The sequence below is a fragment of the Falco peregrinus genome, chromosome 10 (assembly GCF_023634155.1).
Source record: "Falco peregrinus isolate bFalPer1 chromosome 10, bFalPer1.pri, whole genome shotgun sequence".
Lineage (NCBI taxonomy): Eukaryota > Metazoa > Chordata > Aves > Falconiformes > Falconidae > Falco > Falco peregrinus.
The window spans coordinates 14,465,647-14,484,130 of NC_073730.1; the positions used below are offsets into that span (position 1 = coordinate 14,465,647).

The following is an 18,484-nucleotide window of genomic DNA, read 5'->3' on the forward strand; positions in this document are numbered from 1 at the left end:
AACTAATGACTCAAACATGGATATACACTAGACTCTCCTTTAGTGCTGTAAAGGCAGTGAACAGATGGAAATTTCATTGAAACTGATACTGTGGATGTTTGGCAATGACAGACCTCAATACACTTTAACTTACGGCATCAGTGGACATGCTTTACCTAGAGTTTCTTTACAGTCTACTGTAGAATGTAATTTTTTAAGTATGGACACTTTCTCACAACCTTCAGAAACATTTGCTTTTCATCCCACAATCTGGAAGATTGGCTTGTTTTTCTCAGAGAGACTGAAGTGCTCATAAAGACTTTGCGGTCCAGCCTAACATTTCCTATATCATGGGCAATGGGGAAGGACATGCAACAAATTACTAGGCTGCTGCTCTGAGCTTAGGTATCCAGCAAGGACTTGCTCTCTGGTGTGTGTGAATATGCAAGCAGAAGCACATGGTGCTGCTGTATCCATAGCATGGAAAAGGGGATGAGCAGCTGCTCACAGTATTTCAGTTGATATTTAGGAGTTATCCCTTTTACCTGAATCCTACTGTTGACATTGATAAGCCAGAATTACTGCACGATTGTTATTGCTGGCTGTGCTGACTGTAGTCTAATATGCATAGTTCAGTTTTGAACAATGTTTCCAAGTGCATATCCTTCTAAATGGCAAACCAGAAAAAAAAAAATTAAAATTCAACCTTTTCATGGAATGAGTTGTCTCCATGCCAATTCTCTTTTTGGGATCAAGTTAATCAAAACACTAGTCCCCAAAAATGCGATTTGTTTAGAGAAGCCTTTCTACATTCACAGAAGCCCCTGAAAAAATGTTTCCTAATTCAAGCAGAAGTGAAGTTTGTAGCTAATATGTATCACCTGAAATACAAGTAAGAGGATATAGGTTATAATGGTGAACAGGTATTTCTCTTTTTATAAGTAGTTCTTCTTTTATGCACTTTATTTTTGACAGGCTATTATACTAACACCTGCAGGCACCATAAAATCACTGTTACAGACATTTAGAAGTAATGAATACTTACTGTTTAATACAGCTGGTAAAGAAGATTATGATGAGAAGGTAAATTAGAGGAAGAAATGGAACAAACAGTAATTTGCCATGAACTATGAAATGAAAGAAAAGAATTGGTGCAACAAGGAGATGAGGTGATGTTAGTGAAGAAAATGACTTAATAGTGAAGAGAATTATTTGGTCATTATTTGAGAGATAAAAATGATACATGGAGGATAGAAGGATGAAGATAGAGTAATAGGCTTCAGTCAATTTGAAGCTATGAAGTTGCATAGCAGTTTACCCATAAAACCATCTGGCTGATTTTATGATTAATGATTTTTGATTATTTTTTTTTGTCCAGTGCATATGCTTTTTTCCATTGCCATCTTTCTTTTGAATCTTGCTCTAAGTTCTTATTTCATGTGGACTTTGTTCAGTGCAATGTTACCAACTTCAGTGTACCAACAGACCCCGTTGTATTGTAGGTGCTTCATCTCATGGAAATTTTTCAGATCTTTTGTGTGTTTAAACTGCACTAGGCTGAAATTCTCTGTGTAAGGTATTATCCAGTGCCCTCTGAAACTGGTGAATTAGACCCACACTGCAGACAATGAAGAAGAAGAAGAAAAAAAAGAAAAGCTGTGGGCACGGTGTATGGAAAGATGTATGGAAAAGATTTAGGAGAGGAAATGAATGCCCTTAACACTAATGACAGAAGCCTAACTACAGAAAATGATAATGACCCACAGTTTACATTTAGACAGGGAAACAAATGTATATGTGTATAAATGGCTATTTTACAAGTATTCATAGTCTATCTATATAAAATGAAATGAAGTTATAAAATTTCATCAGCCTGTTTTCCCTTCTGTATTTCCAGCCTATTGCAGATAACTGCAATGCATTTCCTTTGAATGGTAGTTTCCACCTGTATATCATGTCACCAACACATGCAAACCACATAAAATATAAAGGGTCTTAATTACTTTTATTAATTTCAACATCTTGCCCACAACAATGCATATTTATTTAAGACTGTAAATCCTACAGTCCCTCAAGATCTTTTAAGCATACTGTAAGCCTACATCCTCATTAGCTTATTGATTTAAATTGCAATACCAGCCTTTATTTTTACTTGATGTTACAGCACACTGGTTTTTTTAGTAAATAATACTATTGACTGATTCCAAGGTCTAAGGACCTGGCCTAGATCCAGCCTTATTTTCCTCTTTAAGAACAGGTCACAGAAGTAGGGCACATCAGACTGGGCTCCCAGTGAGGGGAGGGAAAATGTGTCATGACTTTTTTTGGGGAATGTGAGCAGTACCACCTGGCTCATTTTGTTCATTTTTGTAGAATCAGGCACAGTAGTAGGTAACCTGCCTCAAAGCTGTAAATTCAGCCTTTGTTCAGGAGCAAACAAGGATCTGCATTTGAAAGTAGCCATCTGATATTTAACTTCCTGGCATCACAGCAACCGGCTGTGCTACATAAGAAATCTTGGAGGACATATAACTTGTTGGTATTCACTGCCTGACTTTTTCTGAAAGATGGACATTCCTGAATCATCCTAAACTTGTCATTTCAGTCTCTTACAACTGGAACCACAGCAACTGAGACAAAGTTCTTCAGATTCCTTTCCCTTCCCCAGTTCTATCCATGTAGTCTTAAAATTTTGAACAGAGTCCAGTGCCTATACTGTAAAGACAAAGAGATATTTGTAGTGAATAATAATTTTTTTTGGTAGCAAGAATTCAATATATATAATGCTTAGGAAGTAAGTTACGTTAACATGGCTACTGAGTATTTTGATTTGCATGTGACTCAGAAATGACCAATTCAGAGTTAGGATTTTTGTTTTGTTGTTAGTTTAACTTAATGTGTTGAACTGATACCATGCCAACTTTGATTCCTGGCATTTAGATATATATGTTGGGGATGTGCAGGAAGGAAAGGTGGAAGAAGGGAGATATAAATAGTTTACTGTTGTTTCTCTTCCCAAGCAGAGGAGTTGGCATTGTTATGACTGTACATCTAAAATAGGGTTTCTGCAAAAATAATTACATTTAAATTGATTAAAAATATGTACTCTACTGAAAGTAAATACAAAAATTTTACAGGGTAAGGGAGGAAAATACTGTACTCTGGGGTCCTTATGCCTACATTTCATTTGAGCTAGACTAATTACACAGAAGGTGCAAATGCTGTCCATAACACAGTATGAAAATCCACCCTTGAGTTTGCAAATTTGTGCATGAACCCTGGGGCATCAACTTGAAAAGGCTTAGCCCACAATGACAACTCTGAACAAATGATTAATAATAACAATAACATTGAGCTGTGTTTGGGTTGAATGTAGAAATCTGGCCTGAGAACCAAAGATGCATGCAAAATGATTAGCTGTTAAAAATCACTCATTAAAACCTATATTGTGAACCTTTCTGACAGATTCCAGAAACCAAAATCAATAACAGTTTAGATAAAATACTGCTCAGAGAACTGCCAGCATAATTTTACTTGTTAGGTGACTAAACAAAAGAGATTGCAGAATCATTGAGCGTGAACCTGGTATAACAGCCGCTCTCATTTGTAGTGCTCCACTGATGGCATTGAAGTTACTTCAGATTATGCTGGAATAAATTAATTCTTATATTTGACTATTGTTATCTGATATGATTCTGAAAAGATCAAATATTTTCCACTGTTTGCAAGATGCAAGACTTGCATTTTCTAGTGTTAGACAAGGGACATACATCTGGTGAGGCACAAATTTGAAACAGGAATTTAATTATATCTTTCAGCTGTTCTGATCTTCTTGAGTTTTACTTTTTATTTAATTTTTGCCAAAGTTCTTCATGGCAAACGTACCCTGGTTTAATCCTTGGATTTAGAGAGGTTAGCATTACTTCTGATTACAGTAAGGAAGGAAGAAAGCCAGTTATGTAGGGGGGAGGAGAAGGTTATAAATGCAAGTGTGGTTATAAATGCAAGAGGGGGAGCAGTTCTTCTATTTAGACTCATACTGTATTTATTAGTGCCAGAAAGACTGCTCCTTGAATACCTTTGTTTTGAACAAGTAGTGATTTCCAGACTAAGGGTGAGGATTTTTTTAATAAACCTATCAGTATGTCCTCAGTATAACTGGAAAGTCTATCTATAGTATGGATATGCATAACTGAGCTAGCATTAACCTAGCTCTGGCTCCTATACCTGTGTACAGACTTCATCACATGTTAAACAAATCTGTTGAGGTCAATGCCCTTGAAGCAAATTTTTGTACTGAAATGTACATTTCTGCTTTTCCCCAACATATTCTAAAAGGAGACGTGGAGAAGAATGGGAGGAGGAACAACAGAGGATTCTAATCCCTGAATAATATTCCTCAGTGATGATTATGGAAACAAGCTATGAGATGGAGTTTTCACTTTTATAGTGCTCTCACCCTTGTCTCTGCTTAGCTGCACCCACCCTCTGACTACAGTGTAGATGCTTTAATGCAAGCCAGTTTTTAGAACACAATGGGGTTTGTAATCAGTGGTACGTTTCATTCACTATGACTAACTCATAATAGCATTCAGGTTTTTATGGGGACTCTCAGAGTCTTGTGACTGAGTGGCAAGCGTGGCTTGAGAACTCAAAACCACTATAAGAAACGTAGGTTTGCAACAATACAAATGCAGATACCGAATAATTGTGTAAGATCGATTTGGGTTCCTGTTCAAACAATTCATGATGACAAAAATATCACTGAGCTAACTGGTTTCTTGAGTTCACACAGCTTCATCCAAAATTCCTTTCAAAAGCTGTTTCCTTTGACTTCACTGGACTTTGAATCAGACCTTTGATACAGATTTACCTTCTTATATTTTGAGATTTGAGTATTTCCACATGATCTCTCAGTACTTATGGTTTCATTCTTATGGCTGGAGTGGTTGGTGTTCATTTAGCACAGCCAAATTAGTGTGAGTCAAACCCAGATGCCTAAGAGTGGAACCATGTTTTTAAAAGAGCGGACTCCTACCCTTCTACTTGACCCATGTCAAATGACTCGAGCAAGAGGAAGAAACATTTTGTACTTCTGAATTTTAATGTTTAATGTTTCTTTATTGTGTATTGGCTTTTGTAATTCTTAAATTCCATCTGATAGAGATGACAAATAGTTTTGTTTTCCAGCTGACAATTTCTTCATTGTTTCTAATTTAAAACCCTGAGTACTTTATGCATAAAATAGAATTAAAAATCCTTTCTTTAAGTGACAGCTTTAAAAGCTTCCAGAAATTTGAAAATAGAAATAGTGCATCTGAGTTTAATAAGCATAACCCAAGAGAAGTAGAATAAAAATGTAATTGCATAATAATTATTACTGCTTAGTAGATATCTATGCCACAGTAACCCCTAGAAATCCCAACAAGGCTCATGGACTCGTACAAATATAAGACAGACTGCTCATACTTGCTTAGAAACTACAGACTTAACTGCAAAGGGATCTTTACACCAAAGTTTCTGTGCCTTGGCAGAGTCCTTGCCTATGTACAGAGTTCCTGTGGTGGAAATCCAGCTGCTGGGTCAGTTTCATGGCTCATAGAGCAAATCCAAGTGCAAATGTAAGGCTTGAAACAGACAAATCAAATGCAGATAACTCTGGTGAGTTAAGCAATACTAATGAGCAATACCAAAATACTTGCCATGTGATGCACCTATGTATTATAATTACTTGAATGGGAAATTAGTCTCTACCTGTCTGATGCTTCAGATGCTGCTGCTTGTCTTACTGTACTTCAGTGCTCATTCTCTCATATGTTTGTGTCTCACTGCATAATGTTGAATATATTTTATTTAATTTTTCTATGCCATAAATGCCAGAGCTAAACATTTGTTTCATGGGTGTTTGCTTTTGCAAGCAACCTAGACTTGAAGATGTACAGCTTTCTGTCAAATCTATGTTCCTATGAGTTTTTTATTGCTGTGGTTCTTTTTTTTTGCCTTTCTTTGTCCCAGTCTAGGGTTTTAAGCTGGTGGATTTCTTGCAAGTGTCACAGGAAGAGGGATTAGTGAAAAGAAAGATGAGGCTAAATCCAGAAGTTTCTGCCCAGTTAGCTTGTTTTTTACCTCTTTATATTTTAATGATTGTTTTAGGTTGAAAGGAGTTAATATTTTTAGAATTTTCATCAAAAAGGAAAATTTCTTTGCAGAAAAAGTTGCCCTTCAAACTTTTATCATGTGCCAATATCTTTCTGCACTGCCAGTTAAAGCTGCTGTTCTCTTCTCTGTATAGCAGGTTATAGTGACTTCTTCAGCAGAATTCAGAACTCTGAATTAGGTAAGCTCCCTAAGGCTTTTCAGTATTAGCTGGTGATCTGCTGTGGTTAGTTCTGCATCTCTTCTATTTTTTTTTAATTGGAAGAGTGAAAACCACCATTAAGTTGATGAGTAATGGCTTAAAAAAGCATGGAAGGTCATCAAATAATTTTGCTAGAGCAGTGCTTTGAAGACGCAATATGCTATAGGCATTGCTATGTGGAATTTGTCTGTTTTCATATGTGGCAATGTGCTCCTATCAGGCAGTGTGCCCTCTGTGAGTTCAGAACTGGCTTGATTTGTGTGAAGCTGTCAGTATCATAGACAGTACAGATTTTCTTTGGTGTTTTTATTTCTAGGGTTTAGGTAGAATGAGTGTAGGGATGCAGAGTTACACTGTGATGCTCCAGGGCAGACAGGTATTTAGGTAGTTACTTTGGTAAGTATTAAGCTTTCATTCTTTTGAAGGAGTATGTAGACTTCAAGATTTCTTCCACTGGGGAGCACTGGTGCAAATAGGGGAACCTTTCTGCCATCACTGAGTAGGAATGGGTATTGTGGCAGAGATCTCCAATACCAATACCACAATGAAGTCAGGGCTGAAGCGAGGAAGTAACATTCAGATTGGTGCTAAAATTAGCAAATGTGGGATAGAGATGGCAAGTCTGTAATTCTCTGTAAATAATTTAATCTTGAAGTAATGTCTTCTGTCTGAAAATAGTTAATTGGCTATTTTACAGCAGCAGACTAACCTATGCAGAAATAGATCAGTTTGGATTTTTTTACTTTGGGATAAGTGACTCTATACTCATATCTGTATGCTGAAATTAGAGTATCTAGACTCTTAATTAAATGTATCCTGGATAATTTTCCACCTTTTGGCTTTCTCAGAAGGGGTTTAGAAACATAAGATGGGACTTGCTAATATAAGTGAAAGAACAGATGAAATTCTAGTTAAGTAAAACTGGCTGGAGTTACTAGCTCTTAGCTAAGGGGAAAATCAGTGCAGTGCAGGCCAGGCTTGGGGACCTCTTATAGCCAGTTGGCACTAAGTAGATATTGAGAGTCTTGTTCAGCACTCCACATAAAGACCTTAAAACAGCTGAAAAAAGTCATGCCAGGGGCTGTATTTTGGGGTTATTTTTATAACCAGAGATACTAACAAAGTAAAGGTTTTGCTGTTGAAGGATCGTAATTGCAATAATTGCAATAACCTTATATAGAAGTCCAGGACTGACTCCTAAATGGGAGACTGGCTTTGGAACAGAAAATTTGGAACACAGAGATAAACCAGCCTTTGAGCTGCTTATGAAGAAATGGATGGGAAGTCTATTTCAGCTTGGTAGATGTCAACATTCTCCCTCACTTTAAAACTAAATTTTAGGGCAAATTATGTGAAATAAGTCCTATTTTGAGTTTGAAACTGTATTTAAGAAAGGTGATTTAACTCCTCTAGAAGTCTGCAGGCAGACTACTTGGGCAAAATCATACTTGTCCCTTTAACAGTAACATGCTTATGGGTGAAGTATTCCTCTGCCTTTGCCTGTACAAAGTAAAATGGAAATACCACTACAAAAACTAGTACGGAATAAAAAGACAGAACTAACCAGTTATAGGCAGTAATATGGCATCCAAGAACAGGTCTCTGTCACAGAATCTTGATTACATCAGTGTGGGCGTAATTATATAAGTATTTCCATAGACTGCAATAATGTTACTTACATGTACAGATATTTGGTCTGTTGGGCTGCTGCTGGAGTGGCTCCTGTACAAAGATTGCATCTGGGCTTTTGGCTTTATTGTAAAACAGTGATGGGGATTTTAACACATGCCACTTTTGTATAAGATCTGTATGTTTGGCCTAGTGCTGTAAAAATACAGGTTTGGGGGTCCTGAGAGCATTAACGTTCAGCTGTGCCCTTCTGTTACTGATGGAACAAAGTGAGGTCGAATTTATTCAATAGGATTTTTCCCAATTTTCATGTTCTCCCTCCCCAAAATAGCAGTTATGGCCTATGTCCCCAGGACCAGAAACTATTAGCCAAGTAATTAATAACAGCGGCTGTCAATGACACAAAAAGTTAGTAAATAATGTTCTCAAGGACGATACCGTTTAGTTCTGAGAGCAAATTGAACCAGTTTGTCTTTTTATCTTTGTTGCTTTCTTTCCATTGATGTGGAAACACTGACCATTTTATAGCTGAAATTCCTTTGCAGTGTCTGCCTCATTCCGAGCACTGAAACTTGGACTTCACTGTCCTTCCTCCTTCCTGTGAAGTAACTTCCTTTTCTTCGTTCTTGCTGAACCAGTTATACAACCAACCGCCCCCTTTCTTCTATCGTGAGCCATGTATTCTCCTTGGTCATTCTGGGATGCCAACTTACCTGTGCCTGCCACCTGTCACCGCGTTTGTTCATGTCCAGGCTGACCTTGCAGGTTTCCCATGCAGTCAGCTATATTGTCTCCTTCTCTGCTCTTTTCTAGTATTTCCACAGTTGAAGTATATTAGCTGTTTCAAGTCTGTATCCTTGAAGGACAAGGGAACAAAACCAGGCCAGAGTCCTCTTAAAAATGCCTGTGCAAAAGCTCCTGTTGCTGAATTCACAGTACCCAGCACAGTGAAACTTAGAAACCTGTATTCTATTGACAAGTTATGTGTTATTTCAGCTCAAACTTCATAAGCATGTAACAGAAGCCACTAAAATGTGAAAGGAGGAAATCCTGGAATGCAGATTTTTTTTTTCAGTGTAGCTTGATGCTGTTCTCATTTATTTCAGTGGCTTTAGATCAGGCCCTATTGCTAATTTCTGTTCCATTCAGTTTCCCTGGTAACGTTTTATTTTTAGCATCATTATTCTTCAGAGATCTGGCATGGAGGGTTCATTTTGAATGTGAAGTATTATAATTTTATTTTAAATGTTTCATCTCAGCGGCAAAAATAGAAGAAAAAACAACCCTACACCGTTCCACAAAATATCTATAAATATCTGAAAAATGTGGCCATATCACATAGTTAAAACCTTTATTACTTTTTTTTTGCCTCATGGCTTCAGTGGAAGAATTTTGGAAGACAAGTTGTTATGCATTCCTGTATTTTTAAATCTTTTAAAAAGCATTATGCTTTTGTACACTAGAGGTGTGTTATTCTGGTTTTTCAGATCTGCTATCATAGCAGGCTCCAAACTGTCAGCAGCACAGTGATTCTAAAAATAATTGGTCTGGTGGAAAAGAAGAAATAGTTCTCTCATTCATCTCCTGCACTAGTCACCTTCTCTCTCTGCAAATGGGCAGGACAGAGCAAAGAAGCTGTGGAGATGGTATCTGTTTCCATTTCTAGACTCTATTTAATGGCATATACTTGTATAGTCACCCAACTGCCTTGCCTAAAAATTTCTTCAGTCTCTTTAAGGAAAGGGACTAGCTGAAATTCTTAGTTGGGAGACTTGAGCAATCGTTATATAATGGGATTATATGGAAGTTGCAGAATTTTTTTTGTTATTTTCTCCAATGTTACCTGCTTGTCCATTTGAAATAGACAGATGACTGACTAAAGAGCAAGGGTAACAGTTGGTAAGAAAATCTGGGGTTTGTATGTTGATTTAATTAATTAATTATCAACCATTTTAACTCTCTGTCTCAACCGAAGACAGTGGCCAGCCTCCATGACAAAAAGCAATGCTTGAGAATTTAGGCTGAATTTAGTGGGAATGAAAATAACTCTACTAAACATTAACAGAGTGAAGAAGTAAAAAACCCCATACAAATACCAGCCCCCCACCCCCCAAATCCTATGTCAATATGATGCTTAGAGTTCAGTGATACTACCCCACTAATAAAGAGAAAAATGTAAATCAACATTTCAAAGCTTTCAGGATTTTTCAAGGTAGTTTGGATTTAGAGTGCAATTTGCCCATTAACAGATTGAGGACTTTCTGATTATGTCTTTCATTCAAGTTGCATAGGAAAGACGATCTGTCAGAATTTATCAGCAGATGAATAATTATTTATCCTCTTATGTAGGGTCCTATTTATAGTATTTGTCAAGCAAGTTCTCTCCTAGGGAGGAATTACAATGTGAGCACTAGATGGTGTGATGAAAGCCTTCGCATACCTCAGGCTTTGTAATTTCCTTTTATCCGAAATAATTGCTATAATAAGACATAAGGTCTATAAAGCTTTTAGGGTTTTAACTGAAAGTCCTGTGCTATTCAGAAGATGCTTTGGTTATAAGCAGATGCTTCTATTTTCCAGCAATCCTAAAATCAAGGCTTTTCTATAAATGAAAAAGAACCCCTGATTTTCTCTGTTGCTAGGGAAATTGTAAGAGAAATAATCCTTCCTCTTCCTTGAAGAAATGGCCAATTCATGTCATAAAATGTGTCATTCTCAGTATTTTTTAGCTTCGTAGCTTCATCTGTCCAAACAATCTTGCCTAAGTCTGAGATAAGATAGTTTGACAAGACTTAGATGCTAATTGGGCCAATAAGATCTCATCACTGTCTCTTGAGAGGTTAGGTTAAATGATGAGAAAGTGGCTAGTTATGGCCCATCCCAGCTGCCATACCCAAGAGTAGTGCTAATGGGAGTTGATGGGTTGCTTTCTGCCAAATTTAGTGTGTTCTCTTCACGCAGACACGTTTTTTTTGCTTCTTACAGTGAGCAGGAATGAAAGGCTTTCTAAAAGAAGGAATTACTGGAGCTTACGTAGTACAAAGGCTTATACAAATTGCCTGTCAGTCAATTGGATTTGATGGGCAGGAAAGACAGATTGGTGAGAAAGGGTTAGGACATTTGCTAAGTTCCAGCTAGAACATTTCTCATTTTGAGGTTTTGAATTTTAACACTGAGGGGAAAGCTGACATGCTGCTGCTTTCATCTGCTAGTGTGGGTTAATAATTAGTTCCTGCTTGCATTGATGATTTTGTTAGTGCTGATTGCTTGATCTGCTTTGGAAGACACTCTCCTGTTTTGAAAGATACATGTGATGGGTACTGCACATTATTTGCACTTCCCTTCTGTATAAACTTTTTGCCCTTTCTTACTAGGGAGATAAGGAATAGAGAGCATTAAAAATAGATACCTTGAAGCAGTATCAGCCTGCCAGAAGTGTGTGTCAGATTTTGTTTCTGTAGAGAATGGGGCATAATGCTGCTAGTGATTCATACTGCCAATGCAGTAAGGCCCAATACTGTCTCAGGGGGCTGTAGTACAGCAGTTTATGTTGGGTTATGCAGTACTTTCCCTGGTGTCCTGACTGTTAGTACATAAATGCTTGGCAGAGATTAGCATCTAGGGCCACTTTTTGACAAATATATTATGGCCATCTATATAGGTTACAATCACTGTCTGTTGACAAACACAGGGAGAGATTGTGCTTCCCAGAGCATGCGCAATCTAAGAAAAAAGTAATGATACAGTAAAAAGAAAAAATGGGTAAACACCACCTATTGTATGGAGATGTAGTTTTTGTGTGAAAAAAAGGGAAGGTACTAGGACATGGCATCAGTGCTATGGTGAAGAGTACTACATACTATAAAATTTAAGAAATACCTGGATTTCCACTTTTCTAAGAGCACTAAAGGCAAATGGAAGAAACTGGAGACAGCAAAGGTTTCCAGACCTCGTTGTCTTCCCTTCTTGTCCTTCTTCTATTGCTTGTCAGCAATTTCCATGCTGGTTAATCACTGACACCTGCTACTACTACTGCCCCAGGTTTGTTATTTCCCAAGATTTCATTGCTAACAATTTTCAAAGCCTGAAGCCTCACACAGACTACTTATGCTGGAACAAGTAGTCAGAACTGTGCTGAGCCTGTATGAATCTACATGTTCCATGTAGTCATACAAAGGATAGTCATCTGATTTCTTACTGGCAGTTATCAAATAATTCTGGTGATTTCAAGGGAACATTTCTTTTTATTTTTTTAATATTTTAGAAATTAATTTAATCCATCCATCAGTGTGACAGTATACATTTTCCCCATATTTATGTGGTTCCAGTCAGTTCAGTGGAATTCACATCCTGAGAACACTGAGTGGTTATGTTACCTAACATACAGAGCTGCAGAAATGTTTAACATTCACTATGGTAGTTAAAGGAACTTGTTCATTATAACTGGGTCTTCACCTGTTTTGTGGGGGTTTTTTTAAGGTGATGTGGATGACAGTTTGAAAAGAAATAGCATACAATATACAAACCATCTGTCCATTTGTCTCACCTTCTTAATTAGTACTCATTACTCTGGTATATACAAAGCACTCTCAAGGTGTAGAAACAAGGCCAACCCAAATGCAAGAGCTTTTTTTTCATAAGGTTCCTTTCAGGCAGTTAGAAACAGGAGACTCATAGATTTCAACTTTGTGTTCAGTGCAGAGACAATATATTCAATAGAGATGTGGCATAGTATGTTCTCAGAGACCAACACCGCTGAGCCAAAAGGCAGTCTTTTTCTCAGCAAGGTGAAGAGACCCCAGAATCAACTGGATGCTCAGCAAAATGTCTAAAAATGCATATTGGTTCCATATTTGGAAAGTATATGTCTTCTTAAAGAGACATAGATTGAAAGTACTTTCAACACTTTCATGCTTAACGTGATAGATCTGTGATACTCATATCCAGAGGCTTCTGCTTGCATAGGTTGTTCTGTGGTATTGGTACTAGAGATGTGTAAAAGCTGCAAATATCTGAACTGCTGGATTAATAGCTTCTTAATTTAGTTGAATTTCCTGTTCTGAAAGGATGAAAGATCTTTTCATTAATGCAGGAAAAAAATTACTGCAGTTTATATAAGGTCAATTCATGATTTTTGATACAAAGCAGCATTACTATGTAAGCTGCCACCACTGAGTACCATTATGCGGTGAAATCCATGTAGGAGTGCATTCAAATGGAACACCTTATTTTGGTCTCACAGAAGAGAGACTGAATAATTCAGTCTGAATTCAGTAAAACTGAATAATTTTCAAACATATTATTTTTTTTCCATTTAAGTAATATCATCAGAATTCTACCAGGAACTGGCAGCACTGAGTAAAGATTAATACAGTTGCAGGAGATTATAACATCTACCAAATGTCATCTTTGTGCCCCAAATACAATACACATAACAGATATTATGTCTCACCCTGTAAATTATCCTACTAATTTGTTTCATGTAGTCAAATCCTTTTAAGGAAGCGAGAATCAGGTGGGCTCAGAATTCAATGTATCAGCTATATATCAATGCTAAACTGTCTCTGGATAATCTAATGCTGCATGGTGCCATAATTTTAAAGCAGAAATATTTGTGCTTCACTATAGAATTATGAATAATGGGATACTGGCTGCACAGAAATAACATTGGAGCCTTGAACTGTTGTCATTATCATTTTTTTCTAAAAGTAAACTTTAAAGTCAAGCTTCTGCAGTGATTTTGACAGTGGCTTATTTTTATTTGTTCAGAAAGTTCATTGATTCCACATAAAGCAGTTGCACTTCAGGTGAAACAGGCTGGTAAGTCTTTACAAGACTGGCTATAGCAGAAGATGAGATGTGCAGTGTTGCAGTATATGGTTCTGGCAGTTGGATTCCTTATATACAAGAAAGTACCATTGATTGGAATAAGAGAAATGGCCTTGCATTAGAAATGTAGAATGTGAACTTCAGTCTGTGGGAAACGGGCACAAAAACTGCACAAGTAAAGCACCCTGTCACTGCTATAAGGGTATTGCCTAGATAAGAAATGAAGGATCAGGTATTATAGCTTTTTTCTTTTTTTCATTTTTCTGAGGATGCAAAGCACTCTGGACATCAGATTAAAGCTTCTGAGTGATATCTAATCCTTAATTTCTTAGAGTTTTTCTTGTCCAGTTTTCCACTAGTTATTAAGTCCTGGTAGAAAATATGGCAAGTCTGTGCAGATACGTTGCATTATAGATAATAATTGATCATCATGTACCTGTTTCAGATTTTAAGTTACAGAACAAAACAGGTTAGAGGCAGTTCATGGAACACTGCTGATCCATGGTTTGTCCTTAGTGTAGCAATGATGCAGTATATCCAGCATCTACATTTGTTTCTACGGCAGCAGATCTCCTGCCAGGTGTCTCTACAGGTTTCCCTTTATAGCAATATACACTATAACACTGCTTAAAGACACACAACTGCTACTGCCCAGCTCACCATTCTTGCTAAAAATCCACTCTGTGAGCTTGACCTGGCAATATTCACCTCTCACGAGTTCTGAAATATTTTGGTTGTGTTAGTTCCATGGACAGTGTTAAATTAGCCAGTCTTCTTCCTTTAATTTTCCAAATTTTAAACCTTGAATCTCATAAAGTATTAATATAGATTTTGTATCACTTCACAGATTAAAATAAGCTGTCATCAGTTCCTTCGGTTCCTCCCCTGCCCCCTCCCAATGGCAAGAGTTTGAGGAGCTTTTTAAACTAGGCACATTTTGTATCTTAACTATGGAGGCAATGAATTGTTTTACAGTGACCCAGTCTTCAGTTATTTGATGAATAATTGAAAAGGGACTAAGAAAGCACTGATTGTACTAATTATCTGCCTACTCTGCTTGATAAACATCACATACAAATTTACAAATTATGATTTTGTGCTTAAATGATGCTTAAACTTCCATTTTGGAAAAAACAGATTTTCTCCTGACTCATTGTTAGAACTTTCTACCAGCTAATTTTCTTTTCTTGGGTAAATTATAAGATTTTTTTTCTTTCCTTTTGCTACCTTGTGCCTGAATTCTTCTACTTGTGTCATAAAAAAGGTTAGTGAAAGGAGGAGTCTTTCATAAATCTAATAAAAAATTAAAACATTTTAAGAAACCTCTTCCAATGGTCTTAGTTTAGCAGATTAGACAAATCTGTAATCTGTTAGGTGTTCAGAGCTCACAGGGCTTTTGTGCTGTATTACCAAGCAGAATGTGATATATAGAGTCTTAGCTGTCCTGCTCACTTGAACAACATGCTTCTCTTCCATTTTCCTGCTCATTATTAAAATGTGGAAGCCTCATTGTCTCTGGTAGTAACCATGGCATTCATTGGGCGCCAGACCCATCGTAGTTCTCAGGAAACTAAAACCTAGAAGTGGCCGAAGCCTGCAACTGTTCCCTTACCAGGTTGGCACGCTCTCAGTGTTAAGCGATACAGGTTGCTGGAACAACTTCTGTGAAAACTCCTCTCTCTGACAAGAGTGAACATAATTGTCTCAGGCCATACAAAAAGATAAGTACCAGAGAAGACTGCAACTGATATCGTCCAGAGATTTTAGCTAAAATTTTTTTGAGCCTGGGAACAAATTTTCAGCCCTTGATGATGCTCTACTGAAAAAGTGTACACCTGGTACTCTGCTAAGTATCCACACCTCTTCCAGTCTAAAGCAAATAAGTTCCAGGGTGACTGTCCCTCAGGGCAAATTATGTAGCTCAGGCAATGAACAACATGTGAATATGTATATGAAAGGGCACCAAAAGAATGCTTACTGAGGACTCTGATAAACATAGGCTGTGCTAATTGAAAAACAACATTATAGCTAGTTTTTGGGAAAATTAAAATATAGGTATTGTTTAATACCTAATTTATGTATGTTATAATAATAGCTATAATACCTAATTTATATAATATAAATATAATAATTTATATTATGTTGTCATATACTTTACAGGTGAAAATAAGCAAAGCTATTGATCCCAATTGTGTGGTGTTATTCTCATAGCAGAGCTAGTTTTCTGGCTCCAGTACAGTGTAGAAACAGACATTGTAATCCGGCTTGAAGCAGGAACAGAAATAGGTAAAGAATCAAATTCTGTTGATTACATTACACCCAGATATGCTCGTCTCCTCTGAATGATTTGGTGAGAGAGCAGAGCTTTCCCTTACGCATCATTTAGTAGCTGCAGAGACTTGACAGATCCACAAATCCCCATGACTCTCATCACTGGAAAATGTAATACAGGTGGAAAAAGCTGAATGACAGTTGGCCTTTGAAGGTAGGGAGATTTTTCTGGGAGGAAAATAAAAAGAAGAAAAAAAGGAAAAAAAAAGTGTTGGGGTTTTTTTTTTTCTTTCTTCAAACGTAAGAGGTGCTTTCTAGGTCTGAGCAGACTTGCTTGAGTTCTGGATGGTTTCTTAGCTGTTACTTTTTTTGTAGCAAATCTATGCTGGTAAAGCCATGGAATGTGCAAGTTTGCTATTATCTTTCATGGCAAAACCACTCGAGGAACAGATTTCTTCCATGGGAGGTATAACCAAATGATGTCTTCATGCATATTTGGAATGCCTGGAGAGATTATTGCAGACAAAGCAGGAAAATTTTAGAGAGAGTATTTGCAGCCTTGCCACAATTTGTTTCTCAATTTAAATAATCTGGTTAGCTTTCTCTTTCTAAAGCCTGGCTTGAACACATTAACTTTGTTTTAGGAGTGCATGTGTAGGCACATCTATGCAGCTGGGGAGTTCCCTTACTTTCGTTTTGAATGTGCAGTATGGGCACACTTGTTAATTTTGTCCAATGCTTGATACATTCTGTGCTATCAGGTTTGTGAAGACATTTTACTCACAATTTTATGAGCCAGTATTGCCTTTAAAATGTTCCTGCCAAATTAGCTGTGCACTGATCTGTCATATAAAAGGTCTTCATAAATCTATACCAAACTGATTACGGTATAATTATGGCTTCTTATATCAAGACCTCTGAAGCTCTTTTAAAATGCAGCACAAAATAGATTTAAGTTTCAGTTTAATCCTTCATACTTTTGAAAACTCCTTTGTATGATTAGATGCAGTCATCAATCTGGATCAGTGAGCTCTTAATTTAGTGACAGTGTTGCTGTAGCCAGAATGGTCTGAGAGTAAGACAAGGTTTGCCATAGAGGTAATTTCTCATCTTAGACAAAGTTTTATAATAGAACCTTTACATCAATGGTACCTTTCAGAGGGGGACTTCATTTTTTAGCCTAACTTTTAGATGTTTGAAATGTGCCTATTAAAATGTTTGAACTAATTGTCTAGGTCCCTCTGTAGTCCATGGAAGCGGCCATTCCCAGAGGAGAACTCATCAGATTTGTATTAGATGTCACCTTTCAGCAGTCATACCCTAACAGGATCTGTTTTACTCTTGCACTCGTTCCTAGTGTCTCTCTGAGCCATACCTGGGCTGTTGCTGCCTGTAGCTTTCCCAGGCTACCAATACATGTTCTAGAGGGTGGGACACCATAACCTTGGTCCCCAGCCCTCACGCTTCACACAGATTCATTCAAGACAGTCTGCTGCTGTGGCTGCCACACTAGCATCTGCTGCTGGCCAAAGGAGAGGCCTCTCCTGGAACCAGCTACTCATGCAGTGGGGTCAGGACATTCTTCAGCCCCACCCACAAGCAGACAGCTCCTTCAGTCGCCACAGAGGGAGCAGTATCACTGTTTTCCAATTCTCTTTTGCCTGAGGGCCCCCATCTTAAATGGTCAGGAAGGTCCTGGGACAGGAATTACCAAATGACCCAGATCTGCATCACAGCTTGGGGTGGCAAAAGTCAACCCCAGCATGCCTTCACTGGGAGTATGGCACATGTATGATGTTGTACCACTCAGCAGCGTGGTGCCTGGCTGCAGCCAGCAGTGCCATCAGCTGCCCAGTCCCTCCACCACCCCAGCCGAGGCAGGTCACCTGCTAGGACACACAACTACAAAGTGGCAGCCTGCACAAAGGCCCAGGCACGTGTGCTGGAAAGCTGCTTGGAGTCACTTTGCTTTGCTGCTGTGCATTGCAAAGCCCTACTAGTCCCTGTGGTCCTTATTATGCCATTGGCAATGTCCATGCTTGCCTCAGTTACAGCAGTGTCTTCCATCCCGGGCACCTGCATCCCTGCTGTTGCCCTGTTATCAGCGTGTCTCAAGACAGACTTGGAAACAATGTTTGCTGTTGACATCCCTTGTGTGGATTCTAGATAAGACAGTGCTTTTGACAGTGTGCTGCTACACATAACGTTTTTCACTATTGCCAGCAAAAGGTGTATGTCACCTGATGACTCCTGCATCCTAACTTCCTTCCCTGAAGAGAGCCGTTCCTCTCAGATTTGCTCCTGGTATTTGCCCTGTTCTCATTCACAAATCCAAGGTGGGCCTTACCACATCTGGCAGCTCTACCCAACACTAGCAAGGTGGCTTAGAGGCATTACAGGCTTAGCAATGCAGCTGGT

General features: G+C 38.0%; 1 protein-coding gene across 1 annotated transcript in view; it reads left to right on the forward strand.

Moving 5' to 3' along the window:
• Positions 1 to 18,484, forward strand: part of PLPPR5 (phospholipid phosphatase related 5) — a 232,395-nt gene that overhangs the window by 74,328 nt on the left and 139,583 nt on the right. The gene's annotated exons all lie outside the window — the stretch shown is intronic.